The following is a 14,677-nucleotide window of genomic DNA, read 5'->3' as shown; positions in this document are numbered from 1 at the left end:
TAAATTTAGTAAAGAAAGTTTTTAAAGAACATATTTGTATATATGTAGAGAGAGAGAGAGAGACATATATAGCCATATATAGACTTGGTTTTGCATCAGAGACTTCCTGTGGTAGCTTAGCATATTGAGAAATTCTAATGACTGAAGATGCCATAAGGTGAAAGCTCACAAGGGGAAAAATCCTTATGTTAACACATGAATCAATAACCTTAATAGAGATGTCAAAATGTGAAAGTAAAAAATGTTTTCCAATTGCCCCAAGGAACATTTAACTTCCATCAATACAAGTTTACAATAAGTAAATAATAATAACTAAACTTGAAAAAATTGATAATGCTCTCAATAATTATAAAGATTAATAAGACAATTTTATCAGAAAGCTATTTCAGATAAAGATCCAGAGGTTATTCAAGTAGTCACAAAAAGAAGAAAGGCAATTCAAGAAGACAAAAAAAATATATAACAAGCTTCTAGCTAGTCATACTGATGTAAAAGAAGTTGCTTAAAACAGTAAGAGACAGAGAAAGAATGGTATTTGTACTCTTATTGGATTAAATTTATTTGAGTTTTCTCTTTTCCTAAATGCAGAATTCTCTCTCAAAGAATTATTCTTCTTTTGCATGTTAAACTACTCTAAAAATAAAATAAAATAAAATAAAATAAATAAATAAATAAATAAATAAATAAATAAATAAATAAATAAAAACATCACCTTTATAGGCCGACCACTTTGGAATTTATGCTTCTTAATTCCATTTGCCAGAAACCTGAACTGAGTCCTTGTTGAAGTACTTTTCACATAAAAATTACATGTCACCTTTATGGAGTAGACTGTTAGATTTAATTGCTGGTTGAAGTGCAAGGTCATCAGACACATGCTAGGGACCAGAAAAAGTACCTAACTGTTATTTTCAAAAGAACCTGTTTTGAACCTTGCCATCCTGAATCCTCAGGGAGAATTTTGTCTTGGAAATTTAATTATCCATGTAAGCAGTCCTCAATCAATACTAGCCATATGAACTTTGACCTATAAAATGAAAACATATTTTAAAATATTTGTAAATAGTTCCATATAGTTTATATTATGTTATTGTTATTTTATTATCGTTATCAACATTGTCATCATCACCAATATTATCATTTTCTGAGCTTTTAATAACCAAATAATGATGTTGGTGTTAATAGTTGATAGCCACAAATATATTATTAATGTTCAATGTTTATTTGGGGACAATAGTGTTTCCTTTTCCTTCTGGCAAAATATTTTTTAACCTTCTAATTTAATTTTTCTTGGCATAGCATTAGGACACATGATTTTACATTAAGAGTAGCACTAGTAATGAGAAGTAATAAAAAATCTATTTTTAAACTTGTAGAACTACTTTTATCCTTTTTTAGGTATTGCAGAATCCTTTAGCTTTGATTTAATTTGAAAAAATTCACATTGAGGGCAGCTGACTGACTAGGTCAGTAGAGCACGCAACTATGATCATAGGGTTGTGAGTTCAAGCCCCATGTTGGGTGTAGGGATTCAAAAAAGAAAAAAAAAGGAAGAAGAAGAAGGAAAAAAAATGAAAGAAAGAAAAAAATTCACATTTGTAATAATTTTTTCTTTTTAAATTTTTTTTTGCCTGTTTCTGGGTAGACTAAGTAGGAAAAGTGGGAAATAAAACATTAACCAGCTACTTTTTTTCTTGTAGCAGTTGCTTCTGTAAAAAATAAATAAATTGAGAAAAATGGTAAATTATTGGCTAAAACTATTATATTTCTGAATACTTCCAAATGTAATTATTAGTAAGTTCCCTGACAACAAATGGAATATTAACAGCATGTTATGAATCCTCATGCCATAAATCTAGAGGTAAAATAAATATCTACACTGCTGCTACACCCAATCCTGTCTCTACATACAGAAAGATAGTAAACACCTATCTCAAAAGGTATTGTTAACGTTAAGGATAGATTGGGACAAAACTTGAAGTCTCCCTGAGCAGATAGAACTGGTTTGGTCATGCATGGAAAGCTTAATTGAGCTTATTTTTCAAGGCTAACTTGACCTAGATCAAGTCTTACTTGTGATCCTAGAAATTATAAGCAAAACTTGAACTGTTTCCCAAGATTGATAGAGGTAACCACTGAAAATTGCAATATGTAATCAATCACTGTAAAGAAAGACCTGCACTGCTTTCTCACTATATAAGCAGCTTTATAACAATATAACCCCTGAGCTTTATTCCATGTTCTGATTTGAGGGCTCCCAGTTTGTAAACTGTCTTTTTGGTGTGTGCATCTTAAGTTTCTAAATTATTACTTCAGTGGTACATTGGTTTTATTTTGGCTATTTGAACCTTTGACAGAAGTAACCCCTAAATATTGGGAAATCAAGAATTTGAATTTACATACATCAAAAAAAATCTCATTTTAAGTAATTAGCCTGGATTTTGGTATTACTTTTCATTGGCTAAGGCAAGTGTGTGTGTGTGTGTGTGCGCGTGTGTGTGTGTCCATATGTATATACACACACACACACATATATATATACACACACTTATTTAAGAATATATATGTGTATAAAAGTATATATATACATATATATATGTATACATATATATGTATATATATACTTTTTTCTTCTATTTAAGCCCAAACACAAGCTAATGTTGCATAACACTTCATTATTTCTAATAGAAATATTATATGCCAATCTTTGAAGTGCAAAATAATTTAATTTTAAGGGATTAGAACACAAGAATAGACGACAAGAATTCTGGGGAGTCGGCGTAACTCAGAATTAGCAGAATATATGTCAGGAGATGCACAGAATTAAGATGAAGTATGAATAAAAAATCTAAGAATTATAGAAAATCTTAATATTAAAAACTCCAACCAACACATCTAAATTTATTGATCACCATAGATCACCTCACCTTGGGATATGAAACAATCTTAGAGAAAGGGATCAAGGTTTATTAAACAGGGAGACAATTCCAGATACACTTCAAAACAAGAAAATCTAGCATGGTTAGCACCCCATCTTCAATAAGTGAATAGTCTCTGATAAACTTTTAATTTCAGTGTAGCCTCAAATGTCACCTAATTGGTTCGGGTAGCAGTCAGATGGAACTGTTGAAGGTAGTTGCCACATTGAAAGAAAATAGTTATTACAAAGAGATTGAATATGAATATTTTACTTTGAATAAAGGCTGGTTTTGGGGCACCTGGGTGGCTCAGTTGGTTAAGCGTCTGCCTGTGGCTCAGGTCATGACCCTGGAGCCCCAGAATCGAGCCCCACCTGCTGCTTAAGGCTCAGCAGAGTCTCTGCTTCTCTCTCTCCCTCTGCTCCTCCCTGCTCATGCTCTCTTTCTCTCTCTTTCTCTCTCAAATAAATAAATAAAATCTTAAGAAAAAGGCCAGTTTCATCATTTCAGAAGATTAAGTTTGCATTGTGATTTTTATGATCCCATTCTACTGTACAAAGTGAGGACTACCTGTATATTAAAGAGTTTAAATTATTGATCGATATTAAATAATTTATATTTATAAATTAATCCACCTCAAAACAGCAGAGTATATATTCAGTTCAAGTGCACACAACGAATATATCAAAGTAGAATATATTTTGGACAATACAACACTCAGTGTATTTAAAGGGATTCAAGTCATACAAAGTATGTTTTCTGATCACAATGGAATTAAATTTGAAGTTCACGAAAAATTAACTCTGAAAAGATTTTAATATGAGAAAACTAAATAGCATGCTTCTAAATAGCCTATGGGTCAAATATGAAATCAAAGAAGAAATTACAAAGTAAGTTGAGGTTACAGAGGGATGGGAATGCTTACAGATTCCTGGTGGGAATGGAAACTGGTAAAACCCTTTTGGAAAGTGGATTGGCAGTTTCTTTAAAAGTTACATTTAGATCTACCGTGAGATTCAGACATTCACCCCTAGGTATTTGCCCAAGATTCGCATATGTCCATGCAAAGATTTGCACAGAAATATGTATAGCTGCTTTATTTTCGTAGCTCCACGTTAGAAACTACCCAAATGTCCACCAGCAAGTGAATGGATAAGCACATTGTAGCATAAGCACATGAAGGGATACTGTTTAGCTATTAAAAGGGATGAACTGTTGTACAAGAAACACTACCAGTGAGTCTCAAAATAATTGTCCTAAGGGAAAGAAGCAAAACAAAAAGAGAGAACATACTTTCTGATTCTATTTATATAAAACTCTTGAAATGGCAAATTAACATATAGAAATAGAAAGCAGATTGAGTTTTGTTTGAGGATGATGGAAGGTGGGCAGAATGAGCAGAAGGAAATTATTACCAAAGGGCACAGAGCAATATTTGAGAGGGTGTATATGTTCATTATTTTGATTGGGGAAATGGTTTTATGGGTGTGTGTGTATATAAAAATGTATCACATTGTACACCTTAAATAGGGATAGCTTATTACATTTAATTACACCTCCAGAATTATTTTTAAAAAAGGAAAAAAAAAGTTTTTCTAATTGCTATATCTGCTACATTAGAGGAATATGTATGATACTAGGACTTTACAGGGAAAAAATTGACTAAGCTGAGGCAAAGTGTGTGTTATAGAAAAGAAGAGCTGCTCAGAAGTGAAAGAAGCTATGGTTACTTAGTAAATGCCCAAAAATGAGAAGTGGACATACACAAAAAATGTAAAAATAATTTCTATTATAAAGGCCATAGGGGGTGGGGGGCAGGAGTTATACTGGCTAGCATGAAAATAAAAATCAAAGTAGTCGACAATAGGTGGAAACAGATTGAAAAATGTTGTAGATATAATCACACACACAAAAAGATCATCATTTTCTTTGAGATTTCCCCTTCACTATAAAGCTTTGGACAAAGTATTTTATAAAGGATCAAAGAAACCAACTTTACTGTTGATTTGTCACAGAGTGTGAGATATCTGTGGCTCCCAGAGAAGTTGAAAATGAAATGACCAATACTAAAATGTTGGTGATATCATCAAGAAGATATGTATAACTTAAGCTGAAGGATGTGCATTTATAGACTTTTTTAAAAATTTTGAGTCCCATACTAAACTATCTAAATATTTATTGCTGTCAATTCTCACATCTCTCTAGTAAGATCACTTCTCCAGTGTTTTCAGGAATATTGGAATAGAAATATTTTCTACTATTATCGTGAATATCAGGATGGAAATATTTGGATAACATATTAAAAATTCATATCACCATATTTGTATCCATACAAATATAATGTAATATAAAATAAGCATTATTATTTACAAATGCTATATGTGTTCTAATACATGTATGTAGATCTTTGTATATTTACATATTCATATGTAAATATATATTTTAATATATAAGCTCAGATATGTGTGTGCATATATGTACAACTTACTGTGAATATTCACCCAGACATAAGAAAAATAAAATAAGACGTCAGAACCATGAAATTTTGAACAGAAAACTATAGCAATAAAATAAGCACATTACAATCGTAATTGTAGTCTGAGGATAGAAAAGGGAATCATTAGATGATTCTACTCATTCAAAGTGCTTTTTTTTAGTATTTATTTTGAAATCTCATTTGCATGCATTTAATTAAAATATAATATTTTTGTGTTCATCTTCAGAGCCCTGAAGAATATCGACATATTGGTGAATTCTAAGGAAAACAAAAAAATAAATGTAAAACAAACCACAAGCAAAAATAAATAAATAAAAAGACCACTTTACTTCAATCTTCTACTCCCTGTCATATTTTTTCTTGGCAGACCAGATGTTTCTGATAGCACTAGAAATGTATTATCTAGAATTATTGCCTCAACAAGGACAAGAGACTCAAGGTGGACTAGGTTAGACCAGGGAAAGAGGCAAATATAGTAGTTTAGACCAATAATGAGGGAGATGGGAAAATAAGCAGCTCAACTGTACAGAATCAGACATCTAAGTTACCTCCTGAGTATTTGTCTGCAAGCAAATGTACATATAAACTTTTCTGCTTAAATGAACGTGTATTGTCTTTCTAATAAATGTCATTAAAAATCAATCTACCATTTCCCTAGAAATAATTGGCTTTCTTTTAATTTGATGTCCCCTCTTTCCAGAATTTTGAGAAATATCATGTGCATTGAGAAAGATTACCATAAAAATATTTTTACCATTAAGTAAGTAGTAGTGTTTTACTCTTGCATTATATTTGACTCCGTGCTTTCATTTAATTCTAATTACAAAACCTGGTATCATTCAGTAAATTTTTAAGTACCTACTAATTACTATCTGGCTATGAAAATGGAATGTCATTTAGTATCTGCACTGGCAAAAACTTATTAACTTTGCAGATTATTTATTCAAATACAGTAAGTGAGGATTCAGGCTGGAATCCTACCAGATGCCTAAACTTCAATTATTTAAAATAATGACTGTTGTTTCTCATATGACAATTTATGTTTACATCCTCCCAGAGATGCATTAAATGAGCAAGTATGAATGAAAAGATTGGTGCTGTTGTGATTTAACTGGTTAAAACAGCACTGACTCACTAAATTAACTCGGGGATGTTCCTTTGAATGTCTTTGAATATTTATATCACATTAGTGTATATAAATGCTGGCATCTTATTTACTTGGTTGTTTTTGTTGCCTGTCACTCTACCCCTTCAAAGTGAAGTGTTATCCATTATATCTTATCTGAATGTTATATGCCCATTCTTGTATTCCCATAACTATGCTTAAGCTATTTCCTCTGGATAAAATTCTCTTATCTCCTTTGATAGTTAAGTCTATTCATATTTCAAAGCCCAGCATAAATGTGATCTCCACTGTGAAGACTTCAAAATTCTGCTAGAATAGACTTGATCTCTTCCTTGATTATAGGTATATAGACATTACATTTGTTTATATATCTGTTATAATACTCTTTAAACTTTGATTTTATTACAAAAATAGATATGAGTTAGCCTTAGAGGTAAAATTACTTTAAATTTTCAGTAAATGAGAATTAAGGTTCCTTTTTTTCTTTGCTTTTTGTTGTTGTTGTATCATTATGTCAAATAAGCACTTGATTTGTTTTGTCTTTTTTTGTTTGTGTTTGTTTTCACAAATCCAGATTTTAGATTGCTAGATCTTAGAGTAAGAGAAAAGTGCAAAGAAAAATTTCTGGCTTGAGATATGTTGATTCAACCAAACTTCATGACTTTATTGAGTACAAATCTCAGCTACTTTCACATAAATTTCTTTTAATTCTCAAAATTTGACTAAAGCCACTCATATATGAGTGACAAAGGCAAGATTCAAATAGGTCTCAAATCACAATTGGAGTAAAAATAATAACTAACAAGGGAGTCATAAATAGAGTTTCACCTTTGCTATAGTATTGTGTGTAGTGACTGCATCATCTTCATCTGTATTAAAGCGGAAGTTTTTATTTTTTTTTATTTAACTGAAACTTAGAATTTGCTAAGAGCAAAAAACAAACACAAGTTTTGACCTTTTCTAGTAATACGCTCCCCTTCTCACCTAACTATTTAAATAAACTCTAATTGTTCAAAATATGCCCCCAGAGTATATATCTATACCCCTATTTCCTGAATTTCTTGGAAGGGACATCATTTGGTATATCATACTCTGACAGTACTTAAATAGCTTATGCATGACCTGCTATCACAATCTGTTAAGTTGTAATTTTAAGAAAATGAATTGCATACCATATTTAATTACCATCCAACTGGAAACCATTTAATTATTTTAAAGTGAGGTTGGCTTTAGATATTTCTCCAAGGAGTAATTAGAATCAACATCTAATAACTTTTTAAAGAAATTCAAAAAATAATTCAAAGAACAGATATTGGTAACTCTGTAGATATTCTCTTGATAATAAATTGTTAATCTTGGCACTATATTCCTAGTAATATCTTACCATAAAATAAAGCATAATTGTTTACCATTATCTCTGACAATTTAGTTGAAGTTGAGCTAAAGAAAGCATGATTGTAAAAGCCAGAATTAGTTTTAAATTACACTATCACTTTCACATTATTATAGAATAAATTCACAATAAAATTTAAGAGTGCTTATTCTTCATGTGAGTTCAGTGAGATATGAATTATCCCTGGATCATCAGTGTTTGAGTGCAGAAACTATGGAAGACAATTCATATGATGGGGTGATTGTTCCTCCCAGCACTAGCAAGGAAACTACAAAGAAAATGTCTGTTTTTGAGCACACACCTTTAAAAATTTGTTATAGTTTTGAAAACTATTCTTAGGTTATAACTATCTTTCTCTGGAAATGAGATTAAAAAGAGTTTGGTCTAAAATTTTAGCCTCATGAAACAGTTAAGCCATCACAAATCTTTCTGTTAAGTTGGAAATTAGTTTATCTGTTGATGGGGCAAGCTCAGAAATTTTATAAGTACAAATTGCACTCTGAACACAGAACAGCTTAAAAGTAGGTAAACTTCTTTGGGGAACTCAAAATCCTTCATTAAATTCATGTTTTGGGGCAGGAAGTGGCTGAATGATCAAAGAGATAAAACAAGATTTAAAACTTTAAAAGTGGAGAGAAATCACAGGAATAGTACAATTTCCCAATAACCTGAAAATATATAACTTTAAATATTTGGATAAAACCCTCTTCAAGAACAGTTTTTTGGAGCCCGTATAAATACAGCAACCAAAGTATGGCATGTTTCTAAATTAGGCCAGGCACCAGCTCACCCACATATTAAAAAATTTAGGTTTATGTGTTTCAAGTGCAGAATCCATGAAATTCATATTTCTAGAATTAAATGATATTTGGTCATTCACTGATTTGATGTCTATTGGGTGACTAAATGAAGAAAATTTTTTTCTCAGTAATCATAAATGCATATACCTGGAACAAAAATGACAGCTAGTTACTTACCAACACATCAACCAATTATATATGAAAGCATTGCCTATGTAACACAACCATTGAGATCCAATTATTTCACCCCTAAAACTCCAGATCTCATTTTATTTTATTATCCTTTGAAATGCTTTTCCATTTGCTTCAGTTTTCATAGCAAAGTTTCTTAAAGATACCATCTTCTCTTTGCATGATAAAGTTTAAAAAGGGATTTGGCTAAACGTAATGACTTAGCCTAACTCTTTTTTTTTTTTTAACTGAAGCAGAATGAGGATTTAAAACTGTAACTACTATTGCTAAATGCCACCCAATTTCAGAAGATCTTTGAATATTTGGCAGCTGACATGAAATTCATATTGGTCCTCAGAAATTTAAAATAAAAGAAGAAAATTAGATGCAAAAGTTAAAAAGGGAAGCATTTATACTTCCATATTTTGGTAAGGAAAGAGCAGATGGCTTGTGGAGCATTCTGGAAATGTGAAAAAGTTGTGCTGTTTAATAGTTCAGCAAGAATAGAAAGAAAAGGAGGTAACAGTGTGAGAAACTGCCTCCCATAAAGAAGTTCATTAAATGAGTATCCCCCAGTTTTTTTTAACTTACAAAATAAAGATTTATTTATCTTTTTTTTCTTGTCCCAGTTATGTATATGCATATTTCATACTTTTAAGACACTTTATTTTTGGTCCTAAAATTTTCAGTTTCATTCATAGGTATTTTCTGATTGATGCATGCCTTTGTAATTATGTTTAGAATGCATAAAATATAGAAGTTAACTTAGTGATTAATAGTGATTTATAATTAAGGAAAATGGCCCATTTTTATTCAAGATACTGTTTCTGGGTTTTGCCAAGCAAATACAAGCATACTTAATTATTCAGCCACCATTCTTACTGCATGCTTATACACAGGTACAAATCTATCAAAGTTGGTTTATCTCATTGTTTATTATTTATTTCCAAATTGTTCATTCAACATTTCCATGACCACTTTATAATCCTACATCTTTATCTTACTACTTTAAGTAATAGATCATTAGGCAAAGTCCGCATTATTTGTTCAGGCATGTGCCAAAAGATTCTTTATAGAGTGTCTTCCCAGTATGAGTTTTCTGATGTTGACTCCAGCTGATAGCCTTGTCACATTGCTTAAATATTGGTGTCCCCACAGTGTGAGATAACTAATGTTGACCTAGAAATGAGTGATCACTGAAGACTGTCTTCCATTCATAACACTGAGAATGTTTTATGCAGTGAGAAAACTCATATGTCCTACAAATGTCACTGTAAGAGTAATAGATTTCCGATGTGTAATTGACTGGATTCCTTCTCCATTATGAATTATTTGTGTAACTCAAGAGATTCCTCCTCCAAATAAGTTATATTTTTCTCTTCTTTTCTTGTTTTAAGGATTATACCTAGAGTTTTCTTTTGCACACCAGAGCTGGAGCTTGATTGAGGACACATTCACAGTGATTACAGACCTGTGGTTGCTAAAAAATGAGAATTTGTTCTTCTTGGAGGGATAAATTATCAATGACAGACTTTTCATATTGGTTGCAAAGATAGAGTTTCTCTATTGTGTGAGTTCTTTGGTATGAATAAAGGTTAACTCTCTGGCTGCAGCTTTTCCTACATTAATTAGATATGTATGGTTTCTTCATAGCAGTTTGGATTTGGGTATTTCTTTTCTTCAGGTAAATCATGTTCTGTTAAAAACCCAGTTACTTAGGTCTGGTAAAATAGTTTCTCTTGAGGGCAGGCCTCATTAAGGAAAACAGAATGCTCTGGGTCTACTTTAACATGGTTGCTTCCTCCCTCCCTGCAGGAAGTACATTTTCTCCAGTTTTCAGTGTGAGAACCTGGTAGAGATCCTAGAGGTAAGACTCACAAAAGTGTAAGGATCTCTCCTAGGACAGGGTCAACCTGGAGTTTTTAATTCTCGGACTTGTTCACACTCAGCCTCCAGCAATTTCTCAGTTACAGCTTAGGTTTTCCTACCCTGGTTTCCATGGAGGTTTCTGCTTGTGGGTTTCTGTTCTGGTAAATTGTGATTCTTCCTATACATCTGTCTTTCCAATTTTGGGCCAGCAATTTTCCCTGTGACCTCAATTCTCTGATGGATCTAAGAAGAGTTATTGATTTTCAGTTTGTTCAAAAAGCTTGCCTGTGTCCTTTCCTATTCCTTTATTTCCCATGAAAATTTTACTTTTTGAGCTCTTTAATATTTCTTCATTTCACTCCTAATACCTCATTTTTTAAAAACTCTTATTAATATTTGCATTATTTGTAATGAATTGAAACTTCTAATTGACTTCGGTTCTTTTTTTCCCTTCTTTTAGTTTACAATTGAACACTCAATTCATTTTAAAACTTTTTTTTCTTTTTTAAGTGGTTAAAACCCACTACCCTGGTCACAATTTCCTTACATTCATTCTTTTTTATGATAATGATGTCATAATTGGTAATACTATTTTATTTTTAGTACACCTTAACTGTTACATAGTTATATAGAATTTGTGCTTTAATCATATTCTGAATGATTAAAGTATATTTTTATGGTTTAGTTTTATTTTCACTATCTGATTATTGTTTATTTTTATCTTGGTTCAGTGGTGGTAGGAACCTTTGACTCATTTGATAAATAAATTTTGCAACTAGCTGGAATTTTTCTGTGGCCAATGACGAACTCATATTTGAAAGATGTTCTATGAGTGTACTGAAATGTAATAGCGAGTTTTTGCTTTAAGAATTTTCTGCAACAGAGGTGACAAAACTCTACATGATTTGTGGTGTCTGAGAGCACAAAACAAAAATGCCAGAGGCTTAATACAGATTTATTATTTTCTCTTGATTATTCCACTCCGGTGGTTGACCCTCTAGGGGTTCTGACTACCACTCATAACTCAGGCATGCACGTGCTCCCATCCCATAATTGAGCCTCTGTGATTACGGTTGCAAAGGAACAGAAAGCAAGATGGTCATACATGGGCTTTTACAAAACTGGCCTGTAAGCGAGACATCAATTCCCTTCTTATCCTATTAAGTAAAACTAGTCGTATAGCCTTGTCTGATAATAGGGACCTGGGATATGAGGGAGACACATGATTATACACAGTAGAGCTATAAAAGGTCCAAGTACAACTATTTTTCTGATATGGAGTGATCTCCACTATATTTGGGAAATATGATATAGTCTGCTCTTTCATGTAAAAATTTAAAATGAAACTGAAAAGAATGCAAGTGGTTACTTATTGGGGGCATGGAAAGGAAAAGGCAGATTTGTAGTAGAGATTCTCTGAATATAAATTTTAATATAATTTTGACTATTATCACTCATAAATTATTTATATATGTATAACAAAATAAATAAAGTAAAAAATAGAAGAACTGGGAGACTTCTGGGTAGATGGCAGAGTACAAGGATTCTAAGCTCACCTTCTCCCATAGACACACCTAGATAACAGCCACATCAGTGCATTCAGTGCAGAAAATGACCCAAAGACTGGCAGAAGATCTTCCATGGTTAACTGTAGAGAAGAGGACACATTACAAAGGGTAGGAGGGGCAGAGATGCAGGCAGGAACCAAACTCTTGGTAAGACTAACCACAAATGGGAGGGACACCATAAGCACAGAGAAGGGAGAGAAGCAGACCCCACACTAGTGGCCCCAGACACAGGGGACCTGCACAGGGAAGATGAATCTCCATAACATTTAGCTTTGAAAACCAGTGGGGCTTAACTTAATGACTTTTATAACCAGAAGGGCTCAATTCTGGATACTTTAAAAATCAGTAAGCTTGGCTCTGGGGAGAGATGGAAGGTGATGGGAAAATGAGTCCCTGCCTTTAAAGAGACAGCATAACAAACAGTCCCAGAAGATACAGCATACAAGCAGTAGTCTGAAAAGCACCTAGAGTGTATATGAAGATTTGTTTACTAATCCCAGAACATGTGCTAAAGGGGCAGAGCTCTTTAGGAGACTTCTCCAAGAACAGAAGAGCTGGTGGGTGACATTTGTCCCTAATAACCCATAGCCTGGATGACTGGACAGCTGCAGGAAACAGCACAAACACTTTCCACCTAACTTGCTAATGGCATGAAACCTACCCCTACATTCTTCTGTGGCTTTCCCCCATCCAACTATTTCACTCAGCAGAAGCCCCTCCATAAGCCCTTCTGCCACATCTGTCTCATCCTGCAAGAATTCCCAGCAGGGAACTGAACCATTCCAAAGTGACTCCTGCCCTGGGGAGGGGGAAGGGGAAACCACACACACCAGGATACTCTCAGTCACAGGAGCCAAACTGTAAAACTGGCAATGCAGACAGAGTGCTCTGCCATTCAGTGCATGTGTAGCCCTGCAGGCATCTGGACTGCCCATTCCACCCACCAACAAAAGCTTCTCATAGTACAAAGCAGGGAAAGCATCCTGCAGGTCTGTGCTACTGCAGCCCCAGTGGAAGGACTGGGGGCAGACAACAGGTTTGTCTGCAGGCCCCACCCACAAACAAAGCTCCTCAGAAGACAACACAGGGAAAGCACCCTGCAATGTAGCGAGACCACCACCCTGACAAATGGGCTGAAGGCAGGCATCTTGTCTGACTACTGACGCTGCCTAACTGCAAGCCCATAACTGCTCCACACATGTCTATTAGCTGCAAAGGGGAGAACTCCAGTCCACAACAGGAAAAGTGGTCCATTGCAGCCAACGGAACTGAAGGCAAAGAAGGCTCAGCTACAACAGTAGTGTGCATAAACCCATATAGGAGAGACCACTGAAGCACCTGGTCTGGTAAACAGGGAGCATTGTGCTACAGGGCACCAGGGGACCTCTTATTCACAGAGTCACTACTTTCAATATCAAGAAATGTCACCAACTTTCCTAATACATAGAAACAAATACAGGGAGTTAGACAAAATGAGAAGACAGAGGAATACATCCCAAATGAAAGAAGAGAACAAAACCACAAAAAAGGGCTAAATGAAACAGTATGCTAGATAATAAATTCAAAGTATTGTTATAAAGACACTTACTGCACTTGAGAAAACAGTAGAAGATCTCAACAAGATCTTCAAAGAAGAGATAGAAAATATAAAAAATAACCAATCAGAGATAAAGAACTCAATAACTGAAATGTAAAAAATACTCTAGAGGTAATCAATTGTAGGTTAGAAGAGACAGAAGAATAGATCTGGGAACTGACAGAGTATCGCAAAGCAACCAATATGAACAGCAGAAAGAGAAAAAGAATAATAAAAAATGAGAATAGGTTAAGGGAACTCATTGGCATCATCAAATATAACATTTGCATTACAGAAATCCCAGAATGAAAAGAGAGAAAAGGGGGCAGAAAGTTTATTTGAAGAAATAATTCCTGAAAATGTCCCAAGGAAAGAAGCAGACATCCAGATGCAGAAGGCACAGAGATCCTACAACAAAATTAATCCAAGGAGGTTTGTACCAACACGAATAATAATTAAATGGCAAATGTAGTGATAAAAGAGAATTTTTAAAGCAGCACAATAAAAGAAAACAGTTATATATAAGGGAAACCAGAAAAAGCTATCAGCTGATTTTTCAGCAAAAACTTTGCAGACCAAAAGGGAGTGGTATGATATATTCACAGTGCTGAAAGAATAAAATCTGCAGCCAAGAATACTCTACACAGCAAGACTATCATTCAGAATGGAAGTAAGAATTGTTTTCCAGACTAACCAAAACAAACAAACAAACAAAAACAAAAGAAGAAAAAACAGTTATAGGAGCTCATCACTAATAAA

Source organism: Ursus arctos, unplaced genomic scaffold, assembly GCF_023065955.2.
Source record: "Ursus arctos isolate Adak ecotype North America unplaced genomic scaffold, UrsArc2.0 scaffold_22, whole genome shotgun sequence".
Taxonomy (NCBI): Eukaryota; Metazoa; Chordata; class Mammalia; order Carnivora; family Ursidae; genus Ursus; species Ursus arctos.
The sequence above is the reverse complement of the archived record's forward strand: the minus strand, read 5'-3'. Positions refer to the sequence as shown.